The sequence below is a fragment of the Dipodomys merriami genome, unplaced genomic scaffold (genome assembly GCF_024711535.1).
Source record: "Dipodomys merriami isolate MVZ:Mamm:240054 unplaced genomic scaffold, mDipMer1.0.p SCAF_4, whole genome shotgun sequence".
In the NCBI taxonomy this organism is placed as follows: Eukaryota; Metazoa; Chordata; class Mammalia; order Rodentia; family Heteromyidae; genus Dipodomys; species Dipodomys merriami.
Genome location: NW_027205603.1, coordinates 86262874 through 86286396, shown reverse-complemented (window position 1 = coordinate 86286396; position 23523 = coordinate 86262874). Strand labels below are relative to the sequence as shown.

The window sequence follows — 23523 nt, the reverse complement described above, 5'->3', positions numbered from 1 at the left end:
GGATTTGAGATGGTTTGTTATGCAGCAAAAACTAACTGGTACACTTATTTTGGTTCTAAGGCCTTTACCCATGATGTTCTCTCTCTGCATGAGACATTCTTCCTGTTATTTGTCTACTTAATTAATGCCCATTGCCTCTCAGAAACACACATTTTGTTCTGATCTTAATTAGATAAAAATCCCTCTATGTTAGCTTGAGATTGTACTTCTATAGCTTTCTGATAGATGTGAGGCAAGCAGATAAAACAGGGTCTGTGGTTGCCACTGGTACGTGTATGAACTTTTGTTATTGTTGTTGGTTGTGGGGCTTGAATTCAAGGCCTACGCACTGTCCCTGAGCCTCTTTGTTCTCTCTACCACTTGACTCACAGTACCACTTCCTGCTACTGGTACTTGCAAAATGGCCCACCAATCTACCCCTACCTGAGCTCCACCACAGGACCCCTCTTAAACCTCTATAGTGGAATGATAAAAAGGTATGATAAGGCTCACATAATCCTAGCTACTCAGGAGGCTGAAGTCTGGGGATCACAGTTCAATGCCAGCCTGGGCAAGAAGGTCCATGAGTCTCTTGTCTCCAATTACCTACAAAAAGCTGAAAGTAGAACTGTGGCTGAAGTAGTAGAGAGCTACCTGGAGTACAAATGCTCAGGAACCATGGCCAGACCCAGCTCTAGGACCAGTACAAAAATTTAAAAGTAACCTGGAGCTGGTGGCTTACACGTGTAATCCTAGCTACTCAGGAGGCTGAGATCTGAGGGTCGCAGTTCAAAGCTAGCCCAGGTGAGAAAGTCCGTGAGACTCTTTTTTCCAATAAACCACTCAGAAAACCAGAAGTTGTGCTGTGGCTCAAGTGGTAGAGTGCTAGCCTTGAGCTGAAGAGCTGAGGGACAGTGCCCAGGCCCACAACAGACAATAATAATAATAATAATAATAATAATAATAATAATAATAGATAAAATTTAAAAATACTGATAAATGTCTTATACAGACAAATGAGTACCATATCCCATTCCTCAGTAAAATAACATTCTCCAAAATGGCATATGCATGTTGCTGTGCTTGGATTGGATGTCTTTAAGTGAACTTTTGGAAGAGACCCCTAATTAAAGCCTCATTCTTAAATAATGAGCATCATTAATATCATTACATTCTAGGACTGGGCATGAACAGTTAAAACACTCAAAACCTTATATAACCACCCCTAGCCACTCAATTCTATCCATCATAAAGGACCTTCCCATGGGAAGGGTTCTTTGATCCTCTCCTCAACCCCAACCAGCCTGAAGTTGTCCCAGACACCATTTCTTAGACTACCACTTCAATCTTACTTTACTTTCCACTCAATAAACCTGTGTTTCTCTCATTACCTCTCTCTCTCTGCGTGTGTGTGTGTGTGTGTGTGTGTGTGTGTGTGTGTGTGCATGTTTCATTCAATTCTTTCTTTGAGACACCAAGAACTTAGGATGACAACTAATAGAGACCACTATCCGGTAGCAGATGTAACTTCACACTCGTTTGTGTGCATTATTTGATTACAGTCTTTTTCTCCCCCACTGAAATATAAGCTTCATTGTCCAAGGACTGAGGCTGTTTTGTTTGCCATTATATTCCATCCTCTATGAAAGCCCCCAGCACATAGTAGGTGCCCACTGAGAATTTGTTAAAGTGAAGGCCTGCATTTATGCTTCCATCTAGGAGCAAACAGGTCTTTGAGGGCTCTTTTGCTTGTTTTGGTAGTACTGGGGTTTGAATTTAGGCCCTCTCACGGCGAGGCAGGTGCTCTAACACTTGAGCCACGCCCCCTAGGTGGGGCTCTTCCTCCTCTTGGAGTCCTCTCCTCCCCTCTTAGCATGACAAGTAAAAACAAAGCCAGCCACCTCTGTGGGCTTGTTTTGTACTTTTTGAAGGACTATACAAATGTTAGTTCTTAATTCTTAGTGTTGTTATTCTGGTGGGGGGGGTACCAGCTGGCTTTGGGGGGGAATTCTCTCCATTTCTTAGTCTCCCTATCGGGCCCCAGGCAGTTTCCTAGCAGCTATGATTACAGCTGGGTAAGCAATTTACGGCTGAATGTCTTGCCTACAGTTAAAATGTGGATATGTAAATATCTTCTTAGCTTCAACCTAGCAAGCAATCTCCAGGCTGGTTAATTGCAGAACTTGGTAGTAATGACACCAATGGTGAGTTCAATTAAGGATTGTTTACAAAAGCACTGGGGAATTATTTTCTGCTTTTTTTTTTAAACAGTAGGTCCAGACCAGAGAGACTGTTATTTTACATTATAAATCTGGTTTAAATGTATCACACTTTCCCTAAGATTTCGCTCTGCAAATACCATGCCCAATTTTGGTCCCTGGAGCTCTGTTGGCAAGCAAGAAAACCTAAGGGCAATCATGAATAAATAAATCCGTGGGCTGCTTTTCTGAGACTCAGTTTCTTCATCTGATAATATATTCATAGTTCCGTAGCATGGGCTTGAGATTAAATGAGACAATCATTTGGAAATAAGAATGGCCAATAGACACATGAAGAAATGCTCATCTCTGGCCATAAAAGAAATGCAAATCAAAACAACATTGAGATTCTACCTAACCGCAGTTAGAATGGCTATAATCAAGAAATCTAATAACAACAGATGCTGGAGGGGATGTGGCCAGAAGGGAATGCTATACACTGTTGGTGGGAGTGTAAACTTGTTTAACCACTCTGGAAAGCAGAATGGAGGTTCCTCAAAGGACTACACATAGAGCTCCCCTATGACCCAGCAGTTTTTCCCCCTGTTGTTACCGCATTCAGTTTTGGTACCTTGGGTACTGTATATACATTTACCTGAACTAGGGAAGGGAAGGGGGACAACAAAATGGTGAGATAAGGGACAAAGGGGGAACCTACACAACAGCAATAATCACAAGACTATGTTGGAAATGATCTGTACAACTTGGGCAGGGGTTGTGGGAGAGGAAAAGAGGGACAAAAACAAGGGAAGGGGTAACAAGTTAGACAAGAAATGTCATCACTACTTATGTAACTGTAACCCCTCTGGACATCACCTTGACAATAAATTTTTTTAAAGGCCTTTGGAATCATTAGAATAGTATCAGGAATAGGGTAAATATATGACAGTTCTAGAAATTCTTTCTCATATAATCATATTGTCATTGTCATTATCATGATGGTCATGTCTTCATCATCATCATCATTAGCTTCACACCATCATCACTGTCATCATCATCATCATCATCATCATCACCATTGCCATCATTATCATGTGGTCATCATCTTCACCATCAGCGGTGTCATCATTGTCTTCACACCATCATCATCATGGTTATCATCTTCATCATCATTGTCACGATTGTCTTCACACCATCACATTATCATGGTTGCATCATCTTTTTTTAAATGTTTTTATTGTATAAATGGTGTACAGAGGGGTTACAGTTACAAGAGTAAGGTAAGGTAATGAGTACATTTCCTATCAAGCATTGTTACCTCTTCCTTTGTTTATCCCCTACCATCCCTTCCCTCCCCACCTTCCCAACTCTTCCCTCTTCTTCCCCAAAGTTGTAAAGTTCGTTTTCAACATAATGTCTTATACCTCTCATTGTTACAAATGAGTCAACCTGTATCCTTATTTCAGCATTTTGTCATTTCCCTTTGTATCATCTTTATGACCATGATTATGATCATTAGCATCATAATTGTCTTTAACACCATCAACATTATCATGGTTGTCATCATCTCCATTGTCATCACCATCATGATTATATTCAATACCATTGACATATCATAGGTGTCATTGTCATCATCATTGTCATCAATACATCATTATTAACGACTGTCATTGTCTTCATCATCATCATCATGACTGTCTTCACACCATCAGCGCTATCATGGTTGTCATCATTATCATGATTGTATTCAATACTATTGTCAATATCATAGTTGTCATTGTCATCATTATCATCATGATTGTCATCAGTACATCCTTACAATTGTCATTGTCTTCACACCATCAACGCTATCATGGTTATCATCATTATCATGATTGTGTTCAGTACCATTGTCATATCATAGTTGTCACTGTCATCATTATCACCATGATTGTCATCAATACATCCTTACAATTGTCATTGTCTTCACACCATCAGCACTATCATGGTTGTCATCATCTTTACCATCATCATCATCCTCATCATCATGGTCATGCTCTTTATCACCATCTTCTTCATGATTGTCTTTAACTCCATCATCATCATCATAGTCATTATCTTCACCATCATCCATGTTATCGACTTGCAGGGCCTACATCTTGACCACATGCCAGCAGGAGAGGCTGCTCTGAGCACCTCCTTGCCTGGTTCTTTGCAGACTCTGGAACTCAGCAGGTTTTCTCAAATAGCTGATGAAGGCTATGTTTTGGGTGTGTGAGTGTTCACTCCTGAGGCCTGGGCTGAGTGCACACTGTGCCTGGCACTCCAGTAGACACAGAGGTCACACAGATGAGTGAGGGAGACTGTCTTCACAGGCTACAGGGGGGAGACACCAACCAAGCACTGTGCTAAAGGCTCCTGGGGCATGGATCCTGGAAGGCTCCTGGGGCACAGGGGAGGGGCAGGCTCTGACCTGCAGGTAAGAGAAATCTGTCTGGGACTACCTGCAGTCTTCAGGTGAAAATGAGAGCAAAGCCCTCATTAATTTCGCACAAAACAGAAGAGGACTTTTTTTTTTTCCTTAAGTGATTGTTGTTAAGACCCATTTGTCTGACCCTTTTATCATATAGATCCATTATAGCTAAAAATGAAGCTTTTAAAATTAATAACCCAAGGGCACAAAGCATTTTCCTGGCTCTCACAGTCCCTGGAGAAAGGTCATTGAGAGTTTATCTCCCAGGCTTTTCCGGGAAGCATTAGCAGAGAGGTGGGGAATCACAGAGCCAGGGGCAAAACCTTACCATGGCTCACAGACCTGGGCTCTGTCTGGCCATACTGGTCAGACACTGACCCTGCTCCGGTCATCCCTATTTCAGCCACCTAGCCAACTCAACTCCAGTAAGGTTTTCTGTCAGATCCTCCCAGCTGGACCTTCCTTTGCTCTCCAAACAGGAAGAAATAAAACCCCAAACCCAAGTTCCCTTTGAGCCTCATGTTACTATTCTATCTCCCCTACTTGCATGATGCAGTGCTTGAAAAATAATAGTTTAGAAAATGCTAATAACTACTGCTATAGTCTGATGTGGATGTATGAAAATACCTGAATCTGGGTAATTTATAAAGAATATATTTTTCTTCCGGTTCTGGAGGCCAGGAAGTCCAAAGTCAAAGGGCTCATTTAATGAGAGCCTTCTGGATGTGCCATAACATGGTGAAAGGCAACACCTATCACCTGGAAAGGGGTAGGAAGGGCATAAAAGAGGCAGTCCTTCAATAATACCATTCATCTAAACTTGAGGCCAAAGCCTTGGTGACTAAATCTTGGCAGTGCTGGGAATTGAACTCAGGGCCTTGCACTTCCTAGCCTCTAGCATGAGCCATACCTCCAACCCACTTTTGCACTGATTATTTTTGAGGTAGGATCTCAGTTGTGTTTTGCCAGTCCTGGGACTTGAACTCAGGGCCTGGATGCTGTCCTTGAGTCTCTGTGCTCAAAGCTAGCACTCTACCACTTTGAGCCCCAGTGCTACTTCTGGCTTTCTGGTGGTTAATTGGAGGTAAGAGTCTTTTTTTGGGGGGGGGTGGTCCTGTCGTGGGGCCTGAACTCTGGGCCTGGGCACTGTCCCTCAGCTCTTCAGCTCAAGGCTAGCGCTCTACCACTTGAGCCACAGCGCCACTTCCGGCTTTTTTCTTTTTGCTTATGTGGTGCTAAGGAATTGAAGCCCGGGCCTCAGGCATGCAAGGCAAGCACTCTACCACTGAGCCACCTTCCCAGCCGGAGGTAAGAGTCTTACAGACTTTCCGGCCGGGGCTGGCTTCAAACTGTAATCCTCAGATCTCAGCCTGGACTACAGGTGTGAGCCCCATGTGCCCCGTGGGTCCCAGTTTTTTGTTTTTTGTTTGTTTGTTTGTTTGTTTTTAGTTGGTTGTGGGGCTTGAACTCTGGGCCTGAGCACTGTCCCTCAGCTCTTCAGCTCAAGGCTAGTACTCTACCACTTGAGCAACTTCTGGTTTCCTGGTGGTTTATTGGAGATAAGAGTTTTATGGCTTTTCCGGCCTGGCCTGGCCTTGAACCTTGATCCTCAGATTTCAGCCTCCTGAGTAGCTAGGATCACAGGCGTGAGCCCTCAGCACCTGGCTTGGTCCCAGTTTTTGACGCCTGGACAGTGATCCTTTTACTTGTGCTTCCTGGGCATGATTGGCATGTACCACTTTGTCCAGCCATTGGTTGAGATGGAGTCTCTTGAATTTCTATGTCTGGGCTGGCTTTGAATAAATTTGTGAACTTCATCTCCCTCTATACCTTCAAAGTGGCTAGGATTATAGGCTTAAGCCACCCTGCCTGGCCCAAATCCTCTTATAGGGCCGACCTCTCAGTACTGGTGCATTGGATATTAATTTTCCAGCATAATGAACTTTGGGGAACATATTCAAACCATAATTTTAAAAAAGAAAAAAAAGAAGTATATATCTGAAGTTTGAATTATATCTATTTTCCCCATAGCTTAGGCCACTAAATCCTTATTAAAAAAACATCTTAGGAGAAGAATATTTTTATTATCCCAATTTTATAGCCAAGAAAGTGAGGCCCAACACTTTAAGTCAGTAGGCAAATCCACACTGTTGGTAGGTGGTTGATCCAGAATTTAAACCCAGGAGGTGTTCAATCCCTGGGCTCTCTATGTGCCTATGTGCTGACCTATCTCCCTTTCTTTCTATCTTACTTCTCCTCCTCCTCCTCCTCCTCCTTCTCCTCTTCCTCCTCCTCTTCCTCACAGCTTTCCACAGTGATGTCTCCAGCTTGCCCAAACAGAATCTCTTGCAGTGGGTGTTTGTTAAGTTTGGATGTTCATTAGTTTAGGGTTTCCTCTTCCTGGAAGCTCCTAGTGTCCCAAGGAATTAATGTTTTCCCTTGGCTCTTGTCCCGAAGGGCTTGATTGATGCTGACCTTCTCCTGGCTAAGGAAGCAGATGACCCAGGCTGGAATCTGAGTCATAAACAGTAGGGTCAAGGAGGCAGAAGGAATAAGGCATTCTGTTTGACCCATCCCAGTAGGGGCCAGCAAGTTCAGCAATAAAGACTTTTAAAGCTCCAATGGGAGAGGGGGTGGGCATGGGGAAGGAAAGCTCTGGGATTAGAACTCAGAGCTTTGTACTTGCTAGGTGAGTTCTCTACTACTTGAACCATGGCTCCAGACCTTGTTGTTGTTGTTGTTTTTTATGTAAGCCTGGACAGAGATTCCCTATTGATGCTTCCTCATCTTATAGCTGGGATGAGAGGTGCGTACTACCCAGATTTTCTCTGTTGAGATGGGATCCCTAGAACTTTTTTTTTTTTTGTCCTGGGCTGACCTGGAATTGTGATCCTCCAAATCTCATCTTTCCACATATCTGGATGGCAGGTATATCAGGGTTTATCACCCTGCCCAGCTATTGATTGAGATGGGGTTTCTAGAATTTTTTTTACCTAAGCTGACCTCAAACTATGATATTGATCTCTGTCTCATGAGTATCTAGTATTACAGGTGTGACCCACCGGTACCTGGCTTAATACAATTTATAAGAAGCTGGTAGGCAATACTAAGTTAAACAAAATACTAGAATTTTTAACAAAGACACGGTAAGACTTTGCCTTGGACTCCAACATGGCTGGATGTGGCACTGTGGGGCACACCTTCTGTACGAACGAACCTGTGTCTTACCTTCCAGGGCTTTGTACCTACCTCACTACCTCACTTACCTGATCTGGGTTTTTTGTTGTTTTTGGTTAGGAGGGGGCAGTTGGTCTCTCTATAGAGACCAGGCTGTTTTTGAATTCATGATCTGGCTGCCTCAGACTAAACAGTCAGATTATAGGTGTTAACTACCACACCCAGCTCTACATCACCTTGTTTGTCTGAGGTTGTTTTGGGTCTCCGCCTCTTTTCACTATTTCTCCTTCCATCTTTGCAATGGGAATGATCAATGAATGCAGTTCCTAAACACATACAGCCTTCCGCACAGGACCTGACTCAAGGTAAACACTTGATGATGACCCTTCCCCTCCAGCATCAACACACGATCATTCCACAAGATGCTCTTCCCACTCACCGCTAAAGGTCAGGAATGCTACTTAACTTTGTCTGCATAAAACTCACCTGGCTTCCTCCTCTACGTTTTTCACCACCCACATTTCAATTGTATACTCCTTTTCCTCTATCTGCTTGGTAAATTGTAGATGATCCCTGGGCTTTTCCTTTTTTCCCCTAAACTTCTCTTCTTTCTCTCTGCTGTCCCCGCAGGTCAGATGCTCACAGTGCAGGGGGCCTTCCTGTCTTTGATATGTCTGCGAGGTCCACATGTGCAAGCCCAAATTTCCAAATATTTGCTGGATGTCTCAACAGTGCCTAAACATCACTGTAAATATTACTAATTGTAGTAAGCAACCACTGAATGTTAATGATGTGCTCTAAGCCCAGCACCGGGCTTCCTCTCAAAAATTCCATTTTACAGATAAAAACAAAACAACAAAGTTGAAACCCAGAGAAGGGAAGAAAATCATGTAAGGTCATGAACCAGGGGAAGAAGAGGAACCAGGATTTGAAACTGGGAGCAGATGCTTCTATTATAAAAAAGAAAGAAAGAAAGACAAAGAAAAGAAAAGAAAAGAAAAGGTAATCCAAAGACTTACTTGGCTATGGTTGTCTATATTAAGACACATTCTTAGTCACACACTGGTAGCTTAGACCTATAATCCTAACTGACCTCTGAAGATCAAGGCTCAAAGCCAGCCCAGGCAGAAAAGTTGGAGACTCTTATCTCTAAGTAGCAAAATGCTGAAAGTCAAGGTGTGGCTCAAGTGGTAGAGTATGAACCTTGAGTGAAACAAAGCTAAGTGAGAGCACAGCACAAAGCCCTGAGTTCAAGCCCTTGTACTGGTACAAAAAGACCAGGGTCTTGTTATGTAGCAAGCTGGCCTCAAATTCCCATGTCGCAGCCTGTTGAGTGCTTGGATTGCAGACATACACCAAGCTGGTCTCAAATTCCCAATCCTCATGTCTCAGCCTGCTGAGTGCTTGGATTGCAGGCATGCAATCCAAACTCTGCTCACAGGTTCACCTTTGAATCCACAACTCTGAAGTGTTCTGAGGAAAAGATGATGATAGAGCTGTGCTTCTCGACTGGAGGCAATTTTGCTGCCAGGGACATTGTGCAATGTCTACATTTTGGCTTGTCCCAAACTGCAGGGATCCTATGGCATTCTGTGACGAGAGGCCAGGACGCTGTCAAGCTTCATGCAATGCTCAAGAAACCCCTAGAACAGGGATGCACTGGTCCAACGAGCCAACAGTGTCAAGGATGAGAAACCCAGCATTGAAGAGGTCAGTGTGAAGTAAGATAGAAACTTGGAAGTGCTGCTTTTTTAAGGCACCGACTCCCCACCTCTCCACCCTCAAGACTGCTTCCCACCTCAGCGCCACAGAGTCCTCCCTTCCTCCACACTGCCTTCCCTGCACCAAGCACAAATAGGAACTCGTTATCTTCTCCACAGAACCTTCTCCTCCTGGCGCTTCATCATGGTTAAAAATACCACCCTCCTCCTCCTCCTCCTCCTCCTCCTCCTGGGAGGACCATTGCCCTTCTGTCTCCCATCAACCACTGCACTGTGCTACCCTCCCCAACTCTGCTCAGTGTCACCTAGACCAAGCTGCTTTACTAACCTACATGGGTCATTATAGTGTCTCAAAGCATCTTTTTGCTGGTCATCAAGCTGAAGTCACTTCAGAGTCATCCATATTTGATTGTCTGAAGCATGAATTTCAGGAGGAATTAAACTAGAAGGATTTTAAGAACCCTCCTACCTCCTGGTCTACCAATCCAAGATAAACTCATGGTGAAACTTACAGCTTTACCTTCCCTTTTGCCTTTCCCCTCCACTGCTTGCTCTTCTCACTTTCCTGACTTGCTCCTTCTCTGAGCCCAACCCTGCCTCAGAAATGCCTCCCACTTCCCCGGGACCCTCCCACCACCCACAGGTCCTGGCACACCTGCCATCTTGAGAGCACCCTCCACCCTTGCCTCCCACTTGCTAGACAGCCATATTTCTGAAAAGAGTTGTCTACGCTTGCTGTCTCCCACTCACGCCTCAACCCACCACAATCTGGCTTCCGATCCCATGGCTCCACATCCCATCCACACAGCTCTGGTAAAAGTTACCAGCCTTGTAGCTGGCAAATGCAAGCAACTCTTGCTCTCCAGCCCTTCCTGGATGGCATTTTTCTGTGACATTTGTAATTTCTTTCCTTGACCTGTATAGTCTTCCCACCTCTCTCTTCCCATCCCCTAAAGGATGAATTCAGCTGCAGCCTGTAACCTGATCTTCAGTCACCAGCAAAGGCATGGCCGGTTTCAGAGAGTCCAGATTCTACAGTTGTATTCCTAAACATTTAGCTCTGGGCAAGTTACTCAATACTCCTGTGCCTCACTTTCCCCGGCTGGAAGATGGTACGAAAGCTTTTTTCCACTCTGGGCCAGCCCTAGTTCTTCAGATCATGCTGAAACCTTATAGCCAAATGTGCACATTCACCCAGCCTTGGCACAAGTAGAAGAGGGAGTGTCCAGCCGGTATCTGTCAATAGAGGATGAATGCTACTCTGAACTGAGTTTCTCTGGAAGCTACCCTGGGGACCAAGAGTGGGGTGTGGTTACTCTAACTGGGAGACAGTCCCAGCAACAACAAAGGAAAGGCTGAGAAAACAAGGCAGGGGAGGGTGGAGAGGAAAGAACAAGTTAATGAGAAGATAATTTGGAGGAAACAATTGGGTTTAATCCCATTGGGTATTTTTTAAGGAACTGAGTTAGAGCACTTTATGAGTGTTCCCCATTAGGGACTAGGAAGCTGAGGAATTTATCCATGGAATGGCAGAGGCTTACTTAAGGGCTTCTGGACACTTCCAGACTGGGCAAGATCCCACAGTCCTAGAGGAAACCCCAGACAGAGGGCAGGACTGCTCATGTTTCAGGAGGACCGAAGACACCAGAATCAAGCTACAGGTAAACTCACAGTTGAGCTCAAGCGACAAGAAGTCAACATCACCCAAGCACGTTTGTTCTCTGCTTAGCACACCTGGGCCATCATTAATCTAGATGGCTCCCACCTCTTTGTTGCAAGTATACCTGCCCACTTCTGAAAGTGTTTCTCACCTCTTCCTTACTTCCAACCCACCAGCTCCATGGATATCCTGGACAACCATATCCTTACCTCTCTGCTTTCTAAATGGAAGCTTTGGTCTGTCTTTTTCTTTTCTTTTTTTTACTTAAACATTTTATTTATTTACTATTGTTATTATAAAGGAGATATACAGAGGGGTTATAGTTATGTAAGTCATGTTGATCTGTCTTTCTTGGGAGAATAGTTATTATGTATGTATACAAGCATGTGCGCTTATACTGGGTCTGGAACTCAAGGCATGGGCACTGTCTCTTAGCTTTTTCATTCAAGGCTGGCGTTCTACCACTGGAGCCACAACTCCACTTCTGGCTTTTGGTAATTAACTGGAAATAACGAGTCTCACAGACTTTCCAGTCAGTGCTGACTTCAAACCTCAATTCTCAGATCTCAGCCTCCTTAGTAGCTGGGATGCAGACATAAGCCACCAGTACATGGCTGATAATATTTATTTTTAATCTTTGCAGATATAGTGCTCAAGTACTTGACTAATGTTAAAGGGATCCAGATTCACCTTGCTTTCAGGGTCTGGCTCAAAGAAGTGGTCAGTGAATGTGGCCACTGTCCTTCCCTCAACTGCCACGACTCTGCCATCTGACTTAGGAAAGTACGTTCCTCATGAGCACAGAATGTGACAGGTAAGGTCTTTAGTGAACAGAAAGAAATTCTGGGGAGGCACAAGGAGGGAATAATTAACTGGGGTTGTACCAATGAGACTGGTTAGCCTGTCTGACAGTCTTAATTACTTAAGAGTTTTAACTTCCCAGAACCATTAGCAGAGCTGGCTGGCAATTCCTCCATTATATTATGAAAGATGCAGGGAGCTAAGGAGCCAAATGAATTGCCCTGCTTCTGTGGGAATTGAATCTGTAAGTCTGGTCTCTGCCTCATTCATTCATTCATTCGTTCATTCATTTGACATCTTTGTGGAGGGTCTTGGCACTGGGACACAGAAGAAAAGAAGACAGCCAAAAATTGAGCTTCAATGCAACTTCCTCTAGGGGAGACAATTAATTAGGCAGCCAGATAAATAAACTAATAGGGGTAAGAAGCAATGAAACTGGGTGTGTGATGTGTGGAAGAGGTGGTGGTAGGATTATGGGTCCCCAGGCAAGTAGATCAAATGGTCGGAGAAAGCTCCTTTGAGGAATTCTCTTCCAGGCTATGAATTGCTGGCCAAAAATTGTCATGTAGACATATGTCCAAAGGGGACAGCAGCTTGCAAAGGGCCTGTGGCGGGCTCTGGACTCCTCCTGCCTAGTGTAGAGATGGTCTTACCCACTGGTGGTCCTGTCCACTGAAAAAGAGTTACAGAAAAGTGACAAATCCTGTCCAACGCTAAGGGTATTCTTTCCTTTGGAGAAGTAGAGATGGTGCCCAAGTTTCAGTTCTCAGAACAAAGAGTTGGGTTTTTACTCATTCCCAGCCTCGTTCCTTCTTCAAAGTCCGAGTTTCAGAGGACTCTGAAACACTGCAAAACCACAAAACTGCATCCATCAGGTAGAAAACCCCCAAAGGTGGCATTTCCTTGGGAAACCACAATGAATGAGTCCCATTGGCAGAGACCGGCTGGTTCTCCTAAACTTTGTGAAGCATCTCAAGACTTATTAACACCTTCCACCGCCCCCCCCCGAATCTCGACCTCCAAGTTGAGAACAAAATCAAATCCCAACTTTTGTGCGGCTTTGGTGAGTTTCAGACGCTGCCGGATGGGAGTCAGCCACAGCCACAAACCTTGCAGAGAGCAGTTTTGAAACGCTATAAAGGGGGGAAACATGAAGCACTCACAGGTTAGAAGGAAAATCACTAAGGGAAGACCACTGTCCCCGGCTCGGTGGGCAAGCAGGCTCAGACTGGCACCACACACATGCCACAGTGCAATTCCTCCTTTCTTGGTGTCTGTGCGTGGCAGCAGTGAAGATACGGAGTGCTATCATTCATCAGAGCCTTTCCAACCTGCTGGTCCCTGTCAAAACATTCGGTTTCCAAATCAAACTTAGGAAGGCACTGTGAACATTCACTTCTTATTTGAGAAACTGAGGCTCAGGAAAGGTTATCGCGATTTCCTTAAGGTATCACTAGCAGAACCAGGCTCTTCCAACCCAGCCCGGTCCAGGGGCACGCTCACAGTGCCTTGCTTACTTACCTTTACTATGTCTGTTCAAGAAAAAAGGAAAACGAGGAACTCCCCGCAAAGGAAGCAGCGGAACCGGGACTGGGAAATGTCTTTAAAAAAAATAAAAATAAAAACAGAGACACCAGGAGATGGCGATTCGCAAGTCCATCCTCCGCAGGACTGGAGAGAGGCCGAGCTGACCCCCGCCCCCCCCCAAGGCCAAGGTTTCTGTGAAGCTGATCCCACTCTCCCACCACCGGGCGAGGAGGAGCGAGGCTGGCGGGAGCGCGGACCCCAGCTCGGGGGGCAGAAGACCCCGCTCGCCCCACCCCCTCGCCGCCCCCCTCTGCCAGCGCGCCGGCGGGACAAGGGTTAAGCGCGTCGGGAAGCCCCCGGCGCGGGGTGGCCGCCGGCCGGGAGTGCTTAGTCAGGATCCCGATTTCCTGTCGAAGTGTTTGGATTTCCTGCAGCCCGCGCCCGTCCACCAGCGAGCGCGATCGTGTGTGCGAGCCGCCCGCGTCGCCGGCCTCCTCCCCTCGGCGGCACATGGTCGCCCGCCCCTTCCTGCGCCGCGCTCCGCTCCGCTCGGCTCCCGCGCCCGCGCCCGGCCGCGCCCGGCCTCGCCTCGCCGTGCCGCGCGGGCCGCCGCCACTCTGCGCTCGGGCACCCGGCCCGCGCCTCCCGCCTAGCCGGCCGCTCCAGCCAGCCGCCTTTCGCTTCCCGACCCCAGATCGCCGCCGCCGGGCCCGCGATGGAATAATGCCCAGCGGCCCGCCCGGTCCCGGTGAGTTGCGGGGCGACCCTTGTTGGGTTGGCGCCCCCCTGCCCGGCCCCCTCCACCGCCGTGCGGAGAGGTGGTGGACGGGGCACCGGGATGGGCGTCGTTGTCCGCCGGCTGCCGGAGGCTGGGGGGGGGGGCACGCTGGCGCGGGGGTCTCGGAGCGCGCGGGGCGTGCGCCCGGGTTTGGAGAGGCCGCCTCAGGGGGTGGGGGCGGCTCTGCAGCCCCCCCCCCCCATGCGATCCGCATAGGCGCCGGAGGCTGGCTCGGGCCCCGGCTCTGCGGAGGCTCCCAGGGGCGGGGGGCGGGGGGCGAGGGCGCCCGGGGTGGCGCGGATTCCCCGCCGTCCCTCCTCCCGGGGGGCGGTGGGCAGCGGGGAGAGAGCGCGCCTGGCGCCCTCCGCCCGGGGGACCGCGAGGACCGGAGACGGGCGCCCCCCGCGCGGGCAGGCAGGGACAGCCCGACGGGCGCCCTCCCGGCGCGGAGGCGCGGGCGCCGGCCGCGGCATTGTCTCTGTGGCGGGGGCCGCGGAAAGTTCCCCGCCGCCCCGGCCTGGACGTGGCGCCGCCAGGCAGGCCCCAGACCGCTGGCTTTCCGAGGGGCGATTCCCACCCGGGACCAGGGAAGGGGGCTGTGGGCCCGCTGCGTGTTCCGAGAGCAACAGGAAGTTTTCAAAGGCAAAGAAGCAAAGTCTCCCGGGCCCGGTTTTCTGTGGTTTAATGCAGCCCTGGAGCCCCGGAGCCCCGGAGCCCGCGCCCTGGCGCTCCTCACGCGGTTACTCCAGACGTGGTTAACTCGACCTCCGCTTTACCTCTAACCCGGCCAACCACTCTCTCCCACTTCTTTCTTTCCAGCCACTCGGTCAGGTTGTCTTGGCAGAATCGATTCTGGGATGAGAGCCGGCCACCGACTGCTGAGTAAAGCCTTGCGATTGTGAAACACACCCCATTCAGGTTTTAGGCCGGGTTTGATCTCGGTGGCAGCCTTCCCTGCTCAGGGCTCTTCTGGCTGGCAATTGGAAGACCATTGGATAGCATTAGGAAGGCTCAGGCACCCTGGAATCGTCCCCCTACTTATTACATAGATGAGGTTCAAGGGGTGACAGGACTTGGCTGTGAGTAGTTTCCCGCCACTGCGCCTTGGACTGTGTGAGCTAATGGTTTACCAGCCATGAAGCGGGAATTGGAAATTTGTCTTCTCCCATTGTAACCTTCCCCACTTCAGGGCCTTGTCTCCTCACCTTATCTATGAGTACTCTTAAGTTTGAGATGTGCACTTATCTCAAACGTCTGTATTTTCAGATGGGAAGTGCAAAAAATTACTTTGCTGTTTCCCCTGTTTAGCTCCCAGATCCATTTGGGATTCACCTACCAAATGGGCTTGAAATATTAAATGGATAGTTTATCATGTAGAGAATTACTTTTCTCCACACCCTCCCCCCTTTTTGGGGGGGTGGGACTAGCATCTTCCAAAGTCCAGAAAAGAGCAGCATCTCAGCACATCATATTTTATAGACTTACTTTATTTTTTTTTTTTTTGTCGGTCATGGGCTTGAACTCTGGGCCTGAGCGCTGTCCCTCAGCTCTTCAGCTCAAGGCTAGCACTCTACCAATTGAGCCACAGTGCCACTTCTGGTTTCCTGGTGGTCTATTGGAGATAAGAGTTTCACAGACTTTCCTGCCCGGGCTGGCTTTGAACCATGATCCTCAGATCCCAGCCTCCTGAGTAGCTAGGATTACAGGCGTGAGCCACCCGTGCCCAGCTCATAGACTTACTTTTTATGTCTCTCCCCACCTATTTTTCTCCTCATGAGGGTTCTGAGTGGCTGGTTTTTCATTTGTATGTGATCATGTTAGAAAGGTTTCTTTCTTTGGTTTTTTCTTTTTACAAGTTTGCCATTTGGTGAAGGAAATTGAAATTCTCTACACCTCCCCAGTCCTTCCAAACCACAGCAAGCCAGATTTTCAAAACCAATGTGGGGCCTGCAGGCCCTGAGATGAATGCATGCCTTGGAACAAAGCCTGCTCTGTGAAGACCTTCCCCCCAGATGGTCTCTCTAAGCGGTGCCCAGGTGGCTGCAGAGTAGAGGGAAGAAGAGAAGGAACCCACATTTCCTGGAACTTTCCCTCCTTTCTCACAGTCCCTTCCGTCTCTCCTTTTCTTTCTCACTGCTGTGTCTGCCATGGTCATGAAAGGTCTTTTCTGTGTGTGTGTGTGTGTGTGAAAGATTCCCTGTATAAGCAATGGTAATGGTGACAGCTTGCACTTATCGATCACTTATCGTATGCCTTAGAAGTCTCCAAGGAGAAGGAACACCTTTGGGAGATTTGCCCAGAGAGGACAGCACTTCTCAGATTCATCTAGAGCTGAGTCACTCTTTCCTGCATTCAGTAAATATTTGCTAAGTGGCTCTGCCAGTCAGGTGTAGATAAATAGGACCCTGTTTTCCAGGCCTCATCCTTCAGTGTCAGTCTCATGCTTTTTCATTTAATTAGTCAACATAGCAACCCTGTATTGGGCACCTACTTTATGCCTGTATTGGGCACCTACTTTATGATGTCCCCAGGACACAGCTATAAGCAAACTGAGATTAGCCCCGCCCTCCTGGAGCTTGCCTTCCACTGGGGGAGACCAGGAGCAGTGAAGAAGTTGGAAACTTTTTTTCTAGCAAAAGATTGTGATGATTGATCCTATCAAGGAAAGCAACCAGAGACCAAAGAGGAGGATACAGGGACAATGTTGGTTTGTAAGACGGCCTGCAAAAGACTGACCTGAGAAAGAAGAATGAGGCAGGCAGAGAAGGAGGGGGAGGAGGCCTTCAAAGAAGAGGGATGGGAATGTGCAAAGTCCTTGCACAGGAGAATTCTAAGTGTTCCAGGGGTGGAGAACGACAGGAGAACAGTAGGGCATTGGGATAAGATGAAGCTGGTGAGTATGTCAGAGCCCAGATCACTTAGCTGTGAATTCCCCCATGCCAAGTACAAAGGAAACATGGATCAGTTCACACAGCAGTAGGATCTGATTGAGCTTTTTTGGTGTGTGTTGTTGTTGTGGTTGTGGTTTGTGTGTGTGTGTGCACGTGCATGCATGTGCAGGTACTGAGGCTTGAACTCAGGGTCCTATACTTTTGGCTTTTGTTGTTGTTCAAGGCTGGTGCTCTGCCAGTAGACCTACATGTCACTACTAGTTTTTTGCTGATTAACTAGAGATAGGACTCTCAAATTTATCTGCCTGGACTGTCTTCAGACTGTGAGCCTCAGATCTCAGCCTTCTGTAACTTCCAGGCCTATAGGTATGAGCCACCAGTGCCTAGCTCCTGATTTACTTCTTTAATTTTATTAAATTGTGCCAGGCCTAAAGCTCGAACTTAGAGCCTCAAGGCTGGTGCTCTACCACTTGGAGCCATAGCTCCACTTCTGGCTTTTTGGTTGTTAAGTGGAGATAAGAGATTCAGGGACTTTCCTGCTCAGGGTTGGTTTTGGACTATAATCCTCAGCTCTCAGTCTCCTGAGTAGCTAGGATTCCTGGAGGAAGCCACTTGTGCCTGGGTGGTTGACTTTTGTTGTTGTTGTTGTTGTTGTTGTTGTCGGTTGTGGGGCTTGAATTCTGGGCCTGGACGCTGTCTCTCAGCATTTCAGCTCAAGGCAAGCACTCTGCCTACCACTTGAGCCACAGTACCACTTCCTGTTTTCTGAGTGGCTTATTGGAGATAAGACCCTCAGAAACTTTTCTGCCTGTGCTAGCTTTGAACCACAATTGTCAGATCTCAGCCTCCTGATTAGCTAGGTATACAGGCATGAGCCACCAGCGCCTGGCTGATTGATATATTTTTTTTTTTTTTTTGGGTCCGGTCGTGTGGCCTGAACTGTGGGCCTGGGCACTGTCCCTCAGCTCTTCAGCTCAAGGCTAGCACTCTACCACTTGAGCCACAGCACCACTTCCGGCTTTTTTCTTTTTGCTTATATGGTGCTGAGGAATCGAACCCAGGGCCTCTGGCATGCAAGGCAAGTGCTCTACCACTGAGCCAACTTCCCAGCCCACTGATTGATATTTTTAAGAGACTAGTTTTACTGTGGCATGAAGAGTGAATCATAGGAGCAAGGAAGATGCTGGAAGGCCACTTAGGAGGCCTTCTTGCTAATCTAGGAAAGCTGGTGATGGTTTAGACCAGGTGGAGGTGGTGATGGTGGAAAAGCAGGTGGATTCTAGTTCGAGCTTGGAGCTAGAACTGAAGCCATTTGGAGACCTGAAGCCATCTGGAAAGAAATTACCTGCCAGTGATGCCGGGGAAGAATTCGAGCATGACCTACCGCCTCTCCCCTCCAGGGTTCTGGCTGAGTAGTTCTGGGGATGTTGGTGTCATCTTGGGAGAGAGAAGCCTAGAAGAGGAATATGTTTGTGGAGAAAATTAAGCTCTTTGAACTGGCCGTGGTAAGGTTGAGATGTCTAGGTGCATCTCCATGAAGATTCGAGGCAGTTTGGGGGTGTGAGGCTGGGGAGGCAAGATTTAGGGGATGGACGTTCTTAGCTGAAGCTGAGTCACTGAAGTGCTGGCTAGCTGTGTCTTGCTCTGTTATTTTTCTGAGTAACTGCTTATGTTCCTCCTCGCCTGAGATTCTCTTCCTTTCTCCACAGCTGACTCTCATGCCTCTTTTAAAGCAAACCTGTTCCTTTACCTCCTGGAAAATACCTTGGGTGCCCATCTCAGAGCGCCTAATGTCCTTCATCATAGTGTTTTTTTTTTTGTTTGTTTTGTTTTTTGGTATCTTACACCTATGAAAACTTTGGTGCAGCCCTTCCACAGAGAACTGTAAATGAGTATAAGATCAACATATGTTAGCCATTCTTTTACTATTATTATTATGCAATCTATTGAGCAATAGGCATATAAATAACAATTAAAGGTTAGCATGGGCCTGTAAATAAAAAAAGGTATTCTATTATGATGAGCTTAAAGATGGTATGTAACTGTTCCTATTATGCCAGTGATACATTGCCCCAAAGTGCGTGTCTCACACAGCACTGACTTAACCATTGTCTGTTTCTGCAGACTGGAAATGGGTCCCCTTAGTTTAACATCAAGGAGTGATCAAGGCCGAATTCCCACCAGAAGTTCTAATCTATGTCCGTGTCTTTGCAGGCTTTCAGAGGCCACCTTCGTGCCTGGGCCTGTGGTCCTCAAGGCCAGCAGAATCAGCCTTACTTAGTCTTCTCTTCGGTTGCCATTTTTTGGTTCTCCATTCTGGCTTCCTCTTCACCTTTAAAAACTCTATATAATTTAGGCTATATAACTACATATCTATAGATCCTGGGCATGCCAATGTGGACATCTTTGGGAGCTGATAAAGGAGATACTAGGGAAGAGCTAGGGAGAGACTCCTGACCCAGTCGGGTGGGGAAGTTAGGACATTTCCACAACATTCATGATACAGCATGCTTTCATTTGAATGTCTGGTCAGGCCATGGATTTCTTCTCCATGTCAGGTCCATGTGGGGAATTAGGCTGAGGATTCATTCCCCGCACAGTCTGCCAGCAGGCTTGAGGTTCACTGTCAACCAGGGGACACTAAACTCTTCTCACCCTGCCTCATAAGTAAATTAATTACTGGCTATGAAAATCCTCCTCCAGCTCAGCTACCCTCACGTCCTCTCCCAGGAAGGGATGGGCAGGGGGTGGTTAGAGGGATGGGAAGCTGCTCAGGGTTCATTTATCAGCAAACAGGAAGCCAACAAGTTGTGCCCTTTGTAAAGCTAAATCCTAGCTCCAAATCCCCACTATTGTCCCTAACCTAAGCCAGCCCTGTTCCAATATCACTGGCCACAAGAGAACTAGGGGAGGGTACGTGGATGGATCAAGACAAAGCCATCTGAATCCTTAGGGGAAACCCCGTGTGCCTGGCCTTCTGGTGGCACATGGCCAGGTGGTGGCATCCTTTGAAAGGGAGGGAATTGGTCACAATGAGTGTGTACCCACTCCATGTTGCTGTGAGGAGATGAGACTAGAATTCTGTCTGGTGCTAGTTGGCTCTTACTTGAAGTACTAGCTACTCAGGAGGCTGAGATCTGGAGAAGTTAGGTTTGAAGCCCACTAGATGACATGTCCAAGAATAACTAGCAAAATGCTGGGCTGGAGGCATGACTCAAGTGGTAGCGTACCAGTCAAGGAATCAAGCTGAACAAGAAGAATTCTAACCCTCATACCAGAAGGGGGAAAAAGCTACTTAAAAAATTAAAGTTTCATTAGAAAAAACAGGCTCAGTGCTACAATACTGCAGGAAACACACGGTTTGGAGAGCCACACAAACTCTTCTGGTCACCAGGAGGATGAGCTGCAGAGAAAGTCATTTGCCACCTGGGATTTCTCTGCCAGCACCTTCCAATTTTGTCCTTTGGAAATGCCACAAACTGATCTCCTCTTGGAGTCTTGCAGTATCTCTGGTGCTTCCTCTTCCTCCACCCTATGTCAGGAAGTGTGAAGGTGCACAGACTCAGAGAGACAGAAGAATTGGCGAGTGTGTCCCTCCCTGAAGCAGCCCCAGCTGGAGTGTGGTTTGGAATAGAAGAGAGTGGTCAGCCAGTGTTCCGCCCACATGTGGTTGGAATTCTGCAGAAGCAGGCAAGGGGTGGACGGTCTGTAGGTGGCAGGATGATGCCTACTCCCTTTTGGAGAATGTACACACTTCCCTCTTCTAGGCTGAGCATGAATTTTTGGTCACAGCTTCTTCTGCCTCACTCACTCTGCCTAGGTGGAACAATATTGCGTGTCTGCTTCATTGTGGTCTTATTTCTCCTTTCGTGGATCCAAGGGGCCCCTGCCAGTCTTAATGGTTCTCCCCTGAGCTCTGTGACCTCCGTGAACACAGCACTGTTGCAGAATAGGGAACCAGAGGATTATGGGCTCCACTCCCTCTACTCTGCCCTGGGCATGATTGCTGCAGCTTCACTGATTTAACTCACGTAGGCCATTGTTCAAGCTGTCTTGCAGGAACTTGCCCATGTAGTTATCCCACCTGTGAGACTATCAACTTGAGGGGGGGTAGTGACTTGGAGGAGAGAGATTAGTTTCATTAAGTCCTCACCAATGGTAGGTGCTGAGCAGGGAGGTAGAGTCAGGTGCCTTGGCATAAGTTGTCCATGAACCCATCATGGAGTTTTGTAATTTTAGTAACTGTCTACTTTATTTCTAGAAACCTTTTTTGGTTCTTTCTCAGATCATCCTGGCCTTTTATCACCCAGCCTCATTCTTTCCTTAAGATTTCTCTTCCATACTTGAGACTGTGTTTAAACATATGGATGTTGAACATTCACACAGCTCTGCCTTCTTTGCTCTAAAGTGCATACTTCTTCCACTTGTGATGTCTTGCGGTTTAGGGACAGGAGGGTGCATGTTTCAGGAGAGTCCCACCTGTACTGGGTAGCAGGTATCTTCTATAGAGACTCCCCCGCTCCAAACCCCAACTCCAAAGGTTTTCTAGGTCCTGGGCAAGGGAGCTACTGGGCCTAGCACTCTTCTGGGCCAGAACCTTGGTATACAAGGGGCTCTACTCATGTTGACAGGGTTTTAATTTCATGTTGCGTGGGGGCTCCCCTACTCCCACTCCTGACCCTAAACAAGGCAGGCTCAGACTTTCTAGCTAGTTTCACAAACTGACCTCTATGGGTTCCTGGCTTTGTAAAGAGGTCTCTTAGCTCTGCTTTACTTGGGGAGGGGGGGAACTAAGTTGGAGCCAACCAGCTGAATCTATTTAAGAGAAGACTGAAGAATGCTCATAAAAATGTAAAACTTGCCTTTTGGGGAAATGAACTGGAATCTCTGTGAAAACATCAGCATTTGAGAGATTGGAGTCAGTGGCAAGCACATCCTGAGCCTGTCTGTGTTCACGTGCCATGTACCCCACGCTGCTAAAGGCGCTGGCAGGTGAGAGGGCCTTGTTCATCTGGTGTTTCCTAGTGTTTAGCATCATGCCTAGCAGAGAGGATAGTAGCTGTTTTGGAATGAATGGAGGGACGGAAGGAGGAAGGACATTCATATCGTTGAAGACAAATACTGATCCAGAAGACATACTAAGCACAGAAATGAAACTCAGATGTCCCGAGTTCTGGTCCAGGAATTGATACTGATGTTGGCCTGTCATGTAGCCATCACCTGACTAAGGGGTGTCCTGATTCATCCTCCCTGCCAGGCTATGAGGAGACAGTCGGTGTGGGGGAAGGGAATCTTCTGAGGGGAAAGGGACAGGGAGCCCCCCAGTGGGCACTTGGCTTTGGGGACTCTCCCTGCCTCACCTCTGCCACCATGGGCCTACGCTTTTGAGGGAGAGACTACAAGCTTTTGGGATCCTCAGAGCTTGTTCTCTCAAGTTAGGGGCTGTGTTATGGTGTGTAGTTAGCAGTTGGGCATTGGGGTGCTCAACTGGCTCCTGGATCTTGGGACATTCTTTCTCTAGTAATTTCCCCAAGGCCCACAGATGAGTGTGAGCTGCCTCTGAGAACTGTTGGGCAGTGGGGCGTAGGCACTTCATAGCCTTCGTGAACTTTGACCTGCTGTTCTGTGAGGCTAATCCTCTGGACAGCTGTCCTTCCGGCCAAGTTATTTTTCCTTGTCTAATGTGATTTGGTGAGTACAGTGGACCAGCAGTCACAAGGATGCCCTGGGAAACTGCTAGACTCAGAGGCAACAACAGTGGCCGATATTTATTGCACATCAACTAAGCCTTTCCTGTTTATGAGCTCATTCATTGCCCATAATATCCCTGTAAATGTGGTACCATGTGTATGTACCGCTTATCTCCCTTCAAGGCCAAATGGCTTTCTAAGTGGCACCATGTTTGTTTGTTTTTTTTTGTATGTCCATGGGGCTTGAACTCTGGGTCTGGGCGTTGTCCCTCAGCGCTTCAGCTCAAGACTAGGACTCTACCACTAGAGCCACAGCACCACTTCTGGTTTGCTGGTGGTTTATTGGAGATAAGAGCCTTTTTTTTTTTTTTTTTTTTTGGTCTGTCGTGGGGCTTGAACTCTGGGCTTGGGCGCTGTTCCTGCGCTCTTCAGCTCAAGGCGAGCACTCTACTGCTTGAGCTACAGCACCTCTTCTGGTTTTCTAGTGGTTAATTGGAGATAAGAGTCTCATGGACTTTTCTGCCCGAGCTGGCTTTGAACCGTGATCCTCAGATCAAAGCCTCCTGAGTAGCTAGGATTACAGGTTTGAGCCACTGGTGCCCAGCTTTGAGATAAGAGTCTTATGGACGTTCCTGCCCAGGCTGGCTTT

At 47.5% G+C, this 23523-nt stretch overlaps 1 protein-coding gene across 4 annotated transcripts in view; it reads left to right on the top strand.

Moving 5' to 3' along the window:
* The first annotated feature begins 14164 nt into the window (after nt 1-14164).
* Nucleotides 14165-23523, top strand: part of Asap1 (ArfGAP with SH3 domain, ankyrin repeat and PH domain 1) — a 299332-nt gene continuing 289973 nt past the window's right edge. For 3 of the 4 annotated variants that reach the window (XM_069991415.1, XM_069991412.1, XM_069991407.1), the window contains exon 1: nt 14165-14263. The gene's annotated coding sequence lies outside the window, so the exon portion shown is untranslated. The remainder of the gene's footprint in view (nt 14264-23523) is intronic. The other variant, XM_069991409.1, reaches the window with a different exon arrangement.